The sequence below is a fragment of the Arachis duranensis genome, chromosome 8, assembly GCF_000817695.3.
Source record: "Arachis duranensis cultivar V14167 chromosome 8, aradu.V14167.gnm2.J7QH, whole genome shotgun sequence".
Taxonomy (NCBI): Eukaryota; Viridiplantae; Streptophyta; class Magnoliopsida; order Fabales; family Fabaceae; genus Arachis; species Arachis duranensis.
In genome coordinates, this window is record NC_029779.3 from 6,785,822 (window position 1) to 6,796,632 (window position 10,811).

Here is a 10,811-nt window from a genome sequence, read left to right on the forward strand (position 1 = left end):
AACTAACTAAATGCAATCTACCTATATGCAACTATCTAAATGAATGCAATTGCTTGGTCAAAATAAATCAATTCCCAAGAAGCATATATGCACAAGGGCTAAAGGTATTAAAAACCATGCCAAACCACAATTGAATTGAGCTATTAAATATTTTTACAAACTTGCCTGAAAATTGACACTTATGGGTGGAAACATGTAATTGAGCAATCGAACCCTCACCGGTAGTGTTTGCACTCTATTCGCTCAAGTGTTTAGAGTTGATTCACTCAATTCTCCCCTAATCATGCTTTTTAAGATTTATTTTTCATCTCGCAATCAACATATATTTCATGCATGCACACATATATCATGAGGTCTTTTCTTTGGTTGTAATGGGGCTAGGGTCAAGGTATGATGCATATATGGTTAAGTGAGCTTGAAATTTGAATCTTTGATACGCTTAAACTTTCCACCTAACCTATGACATCCTATACAATTTCAAAGCTAGCCTAACTACCCATTTTCACCTTTTCACATACTCATGCATTTTCTTTTTCATTTCACAACACTTATGCATTGATCTTATTGAGCTTCGCTTTGGGGCATTTTGTCCCCTTTTTATTATTTTTCTTCTTTTTCTTTCTTTTTCTATTTTTTTTCATATTGTTGTTTTTTTTTTCTTTTTCTTTTCTTTTTCTCATTTTTCTTTTTTTTTTCTTTCTATATACAAGAACATCAATGCATAAGGTTTTACATTTGATCAATACATGAGTATGTACCCAATTCTCAATATTTTCAACAAAATACAAAATACACCCTTTTATTCACCCAATGTCCCAAGATTCCCACACTTGAATGATACTCATACACACTTGCCTAAGCTAATCAAAGATCCAAATAAGGACTTTTATTATTTTCCGCTTTAAGGCTTGTAATGTGCTAAATTAAATAATAAAGTGGGTTAAGCGTAGGCTCAAAGTTGGCTAACAATGGAAGATAAAAGGTAAGGCTTTTTGGGTAAGTGAGCTAAATCAAATGATGGCCTCAATCATATAAATTCATGAATACATAAAATAATGGACATAAAGAATCAAACAAATCAAAGATTACAATTATAGAAAGAGAATAATGCACACAAGAAGGAAAAATAAGTGGTTATAAGATGTAACCACACCATTAGGCTCAAAACTCACTTGCTTGTGTTCTTAACTCAAAAACCATGTTTCACAATATATATAATTCAAGCAAGTTCTATGAAAAGTTTTCACTCAAATCAATTGGTGCCATATAGATAGAAATCCTTGAAAAATTTCATTATTTTGACTAAGCTTATTTTGTATATATATGCAAAAACTAAGAAAATGCGAGTAAAAACTAAGAAAATGCGAGTAAAAATCCTAAAATCCTAGAATGAAATGCAAAAGTGTTGGGATTAGAATTTTTGTCTCCCAAAATCGCCGACCGGTCGGACGACCTCCCCACACTTAAAAGTTTGCACCGTCCTCGGTGCATGCAAAGAAGAGCAGGGTGGACGGGTTGCTACAATTGATGAGTTCCTCCAACGGTTGTGCGGATTGCCCCATTTGAAAGCTTATCCTTTCTCCCTCCTTGGTGGCCAACCTAAAAGGATAGAAAAGGAAGGGAATATTAGGCCTATAACAAAGATATCAAAGCAAATAGAACATAGGCGGGGGCTAATGCCAAATAAAGGTATGGTTCTCTACTACATGGTAGCTACAACATGTAGAGGAGGAAACAATAAGAGAAAATGGCATATCAAGAGGCACCAAAGTAATGCAAGGAATCCTCAACAATTGAGTAGGAAGATGCAACACCATTATTAAAATGACTAAAAAAAACAAAAACATGCTACAAAAACTAAATGAAAATGGGAAGAGTAGAAGTATGCGAATGTGATAAGCAAAAGAAAATGGAAGGGGAGAAAAAAACTCTTTTTTTTTACCGACGCGTGTGCGTCATGCACGTTTACGCGTCAATGGGCAAATTAGTTGAAGGACGCGTACGCGCCAGGTGCGCGCACGCGTGCGTCAAGTTAAGCCGGAGGCATAATGTTGGCCCAAAAGTGGCACAACTCTCGGGTAAAAGTACCGGGGGTGCAGATTGTGCAATCGACGCGCGCGCGCACAGTGTGCGTGCGCGTGCATTGCAAATTTAAGATCATGTGCGCGTACGCGCCAGGTGCGCGCACGCGTGCACAGACTTGTGCTTTAGGCCCAATGTTTGCACAGTGCAGGCCTAACTCTCGGGTTTTTTGCTGGAGGTGAAATTTTGCATCCTCGCGTACGCGTACAGTGCGCGTGCGCGTAGATGGTCGAAAAATGCTCAGGTGCGCGTACGCGTTATGTGCGCGCTCGCGTGGATGGTGTTCTGTTTTTCAAAATTTTTTTTTTGCTATATTGTTGCACCAATCCAAGCATTCCAAACCTCCAAATAGCTACCAAAACACCTTAAATCCTTATTTAACATACTAAACTATCAACTATACTCAACTAACTAAACAAAATATAGAATCAACTAAATTCTATACTATTTACAAAAAGGAAAATGAAAAGGTGTTACCATGGTGGGGTGTCTCCCACCTAGCACTTTTATTTATTGTCCTTAAGTTGGACTTATGGGGAGCTCCTCTCAAGGTGGCTTGTGCTTGAATTCATCTTGGAATTCCCACCAATGCTTGGTTCTCCATTGTGCCCCAAGATTTCCTATGGGTTGAGCCAAGTGTTGATGGAGTTCTTCACAAGCTTGGGGCTCCCAAAGTTGATCCTCTTTTTCTAATCCGGGATCCCACACTTTATTTTCACACCCGACTTGAAGTTGATCATCATTATTAGTCCAACCGGGTGGTGAGTAAGGTGAATTCTCTATATAGTGGCCAACAATCCTCCTAGACCCATCTATTTGAGCACTACTCCAACCTTTATATCTCATGTTTGATGCATCAACCATAATGAGCCTTGATTTGCAACGCCCACCACAAAACCTTTTTCGCTTACGCTTCATCCCATAAACTTCCCTAAGTTGGCCATCCATTTCAAGCAATCCATATTCAAGTGGGATAATAAAGCTAATAAAAATGAATTTCACCCACTCGAATGAAGGTATAGATGGCAACCTAGGCAAAGATGCTTCCAAAGATCTTGACAAAGCATAACCAACCCTCGTTTTTCTATTTCTAGGGATTTCCACCTCTTCACAAGATCTCTTAATCTCAATCCTTTGTTCAACAATTTTATCTAAACCTTTTCCTTTACTCAAATCATAATAGGGAGGGTGAGAAAAATTTACCTCCTCAACGCTTTCAAATCCACCCGGAGAAGGTTCTTCATGCTCAAAGGATTCTTCACCACTAAGACTTGATGCTTGATCTTCATCACCAAGGGAACTCAATTCTTTCTCTATCTCATCTAAGTCTTCATATGGAATATGCCTTGGAAGGTGTGCACTTTCCTCCCTAGCATCAATTTCAATCATCTTGGAGGGGTTTTCTTCAACTCTATGTTCCCATGGAGGCTCCACATCTCCTAAGTCTTCTACCACTTCTTCCTTGTCTTCAACAATTAAAGCTTCTCCACTTGTTCCAATACAAAGCAACTTCCTTCATTTCCCACCAGAGTTTCCAATCTCTCCTTCATGCTATGTTCTTCATTTGATTCTCCACATGTAGCCATGGGAGGTCCTTGAGTGTTCAAGCATTGGGAGGCTAATTGATTTGTTACCGCATCCAAGGTGGACATGAAATTTTGCACATCCCTTTTCATCTCTTCTTGCCCTTGAACAAAAACACCAAGGGTTTAATCCATTAGAGATTGGGGTGGGTAGAAGGGTTCATCATTGGGAGAAGGGTTTATAATAGGAAGGTGGTTCATCATAGTAATGATTCTTTCCACTTGTTGCACAACACACTCCATGGTTGCTTGAAATTGATCCAATGCTTCCTTGAGACGATCCCTTGACTCTTGTTCCTCTTGGATTATATGATTAGGATCATGTGACTCTTGGATCGATGGACATGAATATTCTTCCATGTGAGGTTGTGGTGGAAGGTAGAATTCATCTTGTGGTTGAAAATTTTCATATATTGGAGGTGGTTCATCTTGGTAATAATGTGAAGGAGGTGGCTCTTGAAAATATTGATGTTGGAATGGTGGTGGCTCTATGTGTGGTTCACATGGCTTATATGGTTGTTGGAATGGTGGATATGGATTAGGGTCATATGAAGGTGGTTGGTAAGAAGGGGCTTGTGAGTATGGTTGAGAGTTATGTTGAGGATATGATTCATAGGCATATGGTGGTGGTTCTTGAAATCACAAGGTGATTCACCATAGCCATTGGATTGATATGCATCATAGAATGGCTCTTCTTCATAGTGCATGGGTGGAGGTTGTTGCCAAGAGGATTGATCATATGCATATGGCTCCTTCCACCTTTGAGTGTCCCATCCTTGATACACATCTTCATTATAGTCCTCATTTCCTACAACATGTTGATAACCAAACTCATAGCCAAGGTGAGAATTCATGCTAGCAAGAAGAAAAATGAAAACAAAATCAAATAAGAAGAAAGAAAATTAAATCCTAAAACTAGTAAGAGCTAACAAAAGCAAACATATTCACACTATTCACATATATACAATAACCAATAACACAACACCATTGCAACTCCCCGGCAACGGCGCCATTTTGATGATTGGATTTTTGATGATTTAGAATTTCACAAATGAATTCTCGTTGCAAGTATAGTTCCTAAACCAAACAATAATCTTTTCATACAAAAAGTTGTTTGTCACTAAAACAAACCCCTAAATTTATAAACCGAAGTATTGAAACCTCGGGTCGTTCTCTCTAGGAATTACAATAGAGTGTCTTGTTATTGGTTGTGAGTTATTTTGGGGTTTTGATATGAACCATGAAAGATAAATGGCAAGAAAGTAAACTAAGGCCTAAAAAGGTCTTGGCAAGGGTTGGTGGTCAAGGATCTCTATCCTAATCACTAACCACAATACGAGAATTGGCAAGGATTAATCTCATTAAATCATCCTCTAACTAGTAGTAAAGGAAAGTCAAATGAGCTATATCAATCCTAGTCCATAAGTCCTAACTCTCCACTAATTCAATTAGTAAGAACTAGAGTAAATGGCTCCCAATCATCAATTACTTGGACATTAGTAACTCAAGAGTTCCTAAGTTACCTTTCCAAGCCAAGAGTATAAAATTCTACTATAAAATCTAACCAAGCATTTCATCAAACACTTGGAGGGTACAAAAGAAAAGCATAGTAAATTGATAACAAGATAGAATCTAACAACAATTATTGAAAATAATTAATAACAACAATCAAAAGAAACACATCTATTATGAATTACCTTGAATTGAATTGGAAGAAAATAGAAGAAACAAAAGTAGATCTACAACAAAAACACAAGAACAACATAAAGGAAATTACAACAAAAGAATAGAAGAAGAATGAATGTAGCAACAAAAAGTTGAGAGATAGAAGTAGAAGAAGGTGAATTGAAATCTAGATCTAAAAACTAAGCCTAATCCTAATCCTAATCCTAGAGAGAAGTGAGAGCTTATCTCTCTAGAAACTACTTCTAGAACTAAACTATGACTAATGGTCAAAAGTATGTGAAGTATCTTCATTTCCCCTTCAATCCTTGGCTTAAATAGCATCAGAAATGAGTTGGATTGGGCCCACAAGGCTTCTAAAATCGCTGGCCATGTTTTGCTTTAAGTGAACCAGGTGGCAGCAACGGCACGTGCGCGTACTATGCACGTGCGCGCCACCATACGTGTAGCAACTATAGCAAATCTTATATCGTTTCGAAGCCCCGGATCTTAGCTTTCTAACCCAACTAGAACCGCATCATTTGGACCTCTGTAGCTCAAGTTATGGTCGTTTAAGTGCGAAGAGGTCGGCTTGACAGCTTTCCGGTTCTTTCATTTCTTCATGAGTTCTCCAACTTTTCATGCTTCTTTCTTCATTCCCTTGATCCAATCTTTGTCTCCTAACCCTTAAATTACTTAACAAACATATCAAGGCATCTAATGGAATCAAAGAGAATTAGATTTAGCTATTTTAAGTCCTAAAAAGCATGTTTTCACTCTTAAGCACAATTAAGGGAGAAGTTATAAAACCATGCTATTTCAATGGATAAATGTGGGTAAAAGGTCATAAAATCCCTTAAATCAAGCACAAGATAAACCCTACAAATGGGGTTTATCAAAAAGTTAAGAAGAAAAAACAAAAAGAGATATTAATTTTTTTCTTTTTTTATTTTTTTTAAAAAATCGTTTTTTTAAATAAAAAAAATTTCGAAAAAGGAAAAAAATATAATGTAAAAATAAAATAAGAAAATTAAACAAAGAAAAAGTCTAATCTAGGTAATCAATCAACTGGTAGTTGTTAATCACAATTAATTCTCGACAACGGCGCCAAAAACTTGGTGCGGAATTAGAATACCACAACTGAACCAGCAAGTGCATCGGGTCATCCAAGTAAAACCTCAGGTGAGTGAGGGTCGATCCCACGAGGATTAATAGATCAAGCAACAATAATCAATTGATTATTCTAGTTAGACAATAATAATTTAGGGTTTCAATAGCAAATAACATAAAAACAGAAAATTAAATAAGAGCAAACAAAAATTGGTTAAGAAAATAATATGATAAAAATAGTTAAGGTATCATAGATATTTAAATTTTTGGATTAATATTCAATGTTAACTACCTTGATCATATAAAGATTATGTTCATGGTAAATCTTAAGTGATTAAACCCTAATTCTTTAGTAATTTATTAATCTCCTCTAACTCAATCAACTGCTAATTTCTTGGTCACTTGATTGAATTAGAAGATTAAGTTCAATTCTAGTTTATGAGCCATACAAACCCTAGATACCAAAAAATAAGACGATTATATGTCACGTATCGCGTTAAATCCAGATAAATAGAGAGTTGTGAGGAATTGATTTCAAGATGTAATTCTAATGATATAACTTTTTCAAAATTTAAATAGAATTCAAGTTAAATTAGAATTATTTCTCAATAATCACTAATTCTTAAGATGAAGAACGAAACCAATTCTTAAACAATAATCAAAACATTAATCAAGAGTAGAAAAAGAAATAATTATTAATCCATCAAAGTAAATAGAGCTCTTAACCTTAACAATGGAGGCTTAGTTTCTCATGGAGAAAATAAACCCTAGTAGAAAAAAGTATGAAAGTGTGGAAAACTAAAATTAGGAGGAGAGCCTAGGTCCAGATCTTTTCTCCTTTTATATCTAATCCTAATTAATGTAAAATATATTTTCTAAAATTAAATAATATCTTTTTCTATTTGTTAATAAAATAAAAGTTTTTATTAAAAATTAAATAAAATCTCCGTGCCAATGCTTGATGGATGTGGGGACCAGCATTTCTCTTTGAACTGGCGCCTAACTTCAAGAAAGTGAAGTTAGGTGCTGCCTTGACCGAATGGAACTTGAAGCTTCTCTTTTCATATGGCGCCTAACTTGGGAAATTCCAAGTTAGGCGCCACCTTGGTTGAATGAACTTTGAGCATTTTATGATCATGGTGCCTAACTTGGGAAATTCCAAGTTAGGTGCCACCTTGTCCATGTGTCCTTAAAGAAAGTATAAATTATTATATATTTTTGGAAAGCTCTGAAAGTTAGCTTTTCAATGCCACTAGAACCACATCAATTGGACCTCTATAGATCAAGTTATTTCTGTTGGAGTGCAAGGAGGTCAGGGTTGACAGCATCATTCGCTTTCTTTCTTTTCTGCTACACAAAGTTGTCAAATCTACCCGAATGCTACCTGAAATAAATAAAATTGCACACAACTCAAAGTAGCATTTATAGTGGCTTAAATGTACTTAAATCTTGATTAAACTTACAAATTCAAATGCAAATTCATTAGGAAAAGATAGGAAAGATGCTCACACATCACTTCTCCAGAATTTTCGTTGATTTTGATTTTCTACGGAGGTAGAAAGTTCGTTTTAAAGTTAAAAGTTTTTAATTCATGAATTCTCAAAAGCTTAATGAGTAATTACAAATAATTTCTGACTGTCTAGACTAGTTGAATGGAGAATTTATGTTGGATTTGTGACTGTGAAAATAACTGAATTTGACGAATATGTGCTTGGTTCCTTGAATGTTTGAGGATGCTAAAAATTCTGATTTCTAGTTGATTGTGGTGAGAATTGTCAAAATTGTGGTTGTGAATAAATTATGTGTATGCTTTGGTAAAATGATGTATGAATTGAGAATAGTGTATTGATCGGAATTGTGTGGGACGGATGAAATGGCTGACTTGACTTATTTAGTAATTAATTTGATTGATTCTGAATTGAGTACTAGTTTGGAATGAGATAAGTTAAGGAATGATGGAAGTGAGGGAGTCGTGAGGGTGGTGAAGTCTATTTTTAAGAGGAGGCTCTGTCCGAATTCTTGTAAAAATATACGAAAAAAATGATTTTATTTTGGAAACCTGATTTACAAACTTATTTTGAGAAATAACTCTATGTTAGAAAAAGATTTGGTTTATATATTTACTCATAATGGAGAAAAGGGTTTTTGTATTAAAAATTTGATTTATTGGAAGTGATCTTTGAGAATTGAAAATGAAATGATGATAATATTGAATTTGATTTGTTTGAGTTATCAAGAAGGGTTTTTGAGAATTGAAAATGATTTGGTAACGACCCTTAAAGGGTGGTAAAGCCCAAATTTTAGAGGAAATGATGTAGAAATTTTTTTATAAAACTCCAAGGCTTGTTTAAAACGTTATTTAAAAGAAAATTTAATTTAATAATCATATTAATTGATTTTGATTTATTAAGAAAAGATTCTTATACAGTTCGATTTATTAAGAACAGTATAATATTTTAAGTTAAATCTATTGAAAAAATTTTTTGTTTCAGGTTAGGAATTAAGTTCGGTTTATTAAGAAAAATGACTTTTATCTTGATTAAATGTTAAAGAAATTTGGGTATTTGGAAGTTAAAGATTTTAATGCTAAGATTGAAAGTATACCTATAAGGTGATGTGGAGGTAAGAGTGATTGATTATTTGGTGATGTGTAGGTATGCTTGGTAACATGGTGATGCGAAAGTATGACAAAAAGAAAAGGAATGAGAAACTAGGAATGAAAGGATAATTTAATATTGTATGTTTGAATGAGCCTTTATGCCAAATTGCTAATGTGAAAGTGCCCGCCTGACTGATAGTCTAAGATTGCTAATGCAGGAATGTTCGCCTGACTAATAGACTATTTCTTACAGTGATGCCAAGATATCTTGACTGACATGGGTTAGCCCATGATAATAATTGTGCCTAACTAACACGGTAAAGAGACCATATTTGGGGTTCGCCCCTAGTAACGTCGAGTTGCGAGTAGACAACCGACGCATGAGCTCATGGTCTTCTTAGGACAGACATGCATCATATTGTTTGCGCATTTGTATTTGGTTGTGTTTTGCTTGTTGTATTTACCTTGTGATTGTGCTAATTGTCTTATTCTGCCTTGCTTGTGTGTTCAATTAGATCTTTAGTACTATTAGTTTATGTATTGAAGTGATTAAGAATTAATGCTGTAAATGAGTTTTGTTTTAACTTTAGAAATTTTAAAGAAAGAAATTAATTATCTAAAGTAAAATTAAAAAGTATTTTCAAAAGTTTGATAAAAGAACAGTTTTACCGAGTAAAGTTAATTATTCGCATTTCGTTCATTACTTTTACGGCATTTACTTACCCTATTGAGAACATGTGAGGACGATGTTTTCACCCCCTATAGATTTTTCTTTCAGCAACAGGTTTAGAAATCCTTAGCGTGGAGCCGTGACTAAACATCAGAGCCTTATGTACATATGTATCCGTATCTTCTGTATTTGGTTTAGCCTTGGATTTTTCCCTCGCCATTTATTGTTTTTGATTTTTAGAGAGGTAGGGCTTGTATTTGAGAATCTTGGTATAATTCTAAGTATATAATGCTACGTGAATATATGTGTGAGTCATTTTGATTAAGTGGTTAAAAATGAAGACTCTACGTTTTCTTTATTAAAATTCTAGTTTGTATTCACAAAGACTCGATATTAAATAAAAATAGTATAAAATAAAAAGATTTAGAGATAAGTAATGCCTAAATTTTTATTACGATCATAAGGTGATAAAAGTTAAGGTGTTACAACTGCCAAGGCACAACTGTTGTCATTCTATTTCTGCCTTTACCATGGTATTAGAGAAGGAGGCAGTGATGGCAGTGATGGTGGTAATGACGACAATAATAGTCGTAGTTGGAGATGAGAGTGGTGGTGAGGAAGGATTTGAATGGTGATAGAATTTGGGATTGGAGGCGTGGTGATATAGAGTAAAAAGAGAAATTAAAGTTAGGTTATATTAGAAAATATTTTTAAAAGTTTAAGTAACTTTTTATGGTTCGAGTAGTTTTATTATTAAAAGTCTATTTTTTATGAATAAAATTAATAATTTTATTTATTCGTAGATAAATTTATCAATATTATAAATTTTTATAAATAAAATTATGTTTAATTATTCTGTTGGTTCATATAGTTTCGCAAAATTTTTAATTAGTTTTCTATATTTTTTTTTCCTTTTAATTAGGTCCTTATACTAATTTTTTATTTCAATTAGGTCCCTATTAATAATAATTAACTTAATTATATAGGGACCTAACTAAAAAAAATTAATGCAAGGACTCAAATAAAAAAAATATAAAAATTCAATTAAAAAAATTAATACAAAGACCTAATTAAAAAAAAATTATAAGAACCTAATTAAAAATTT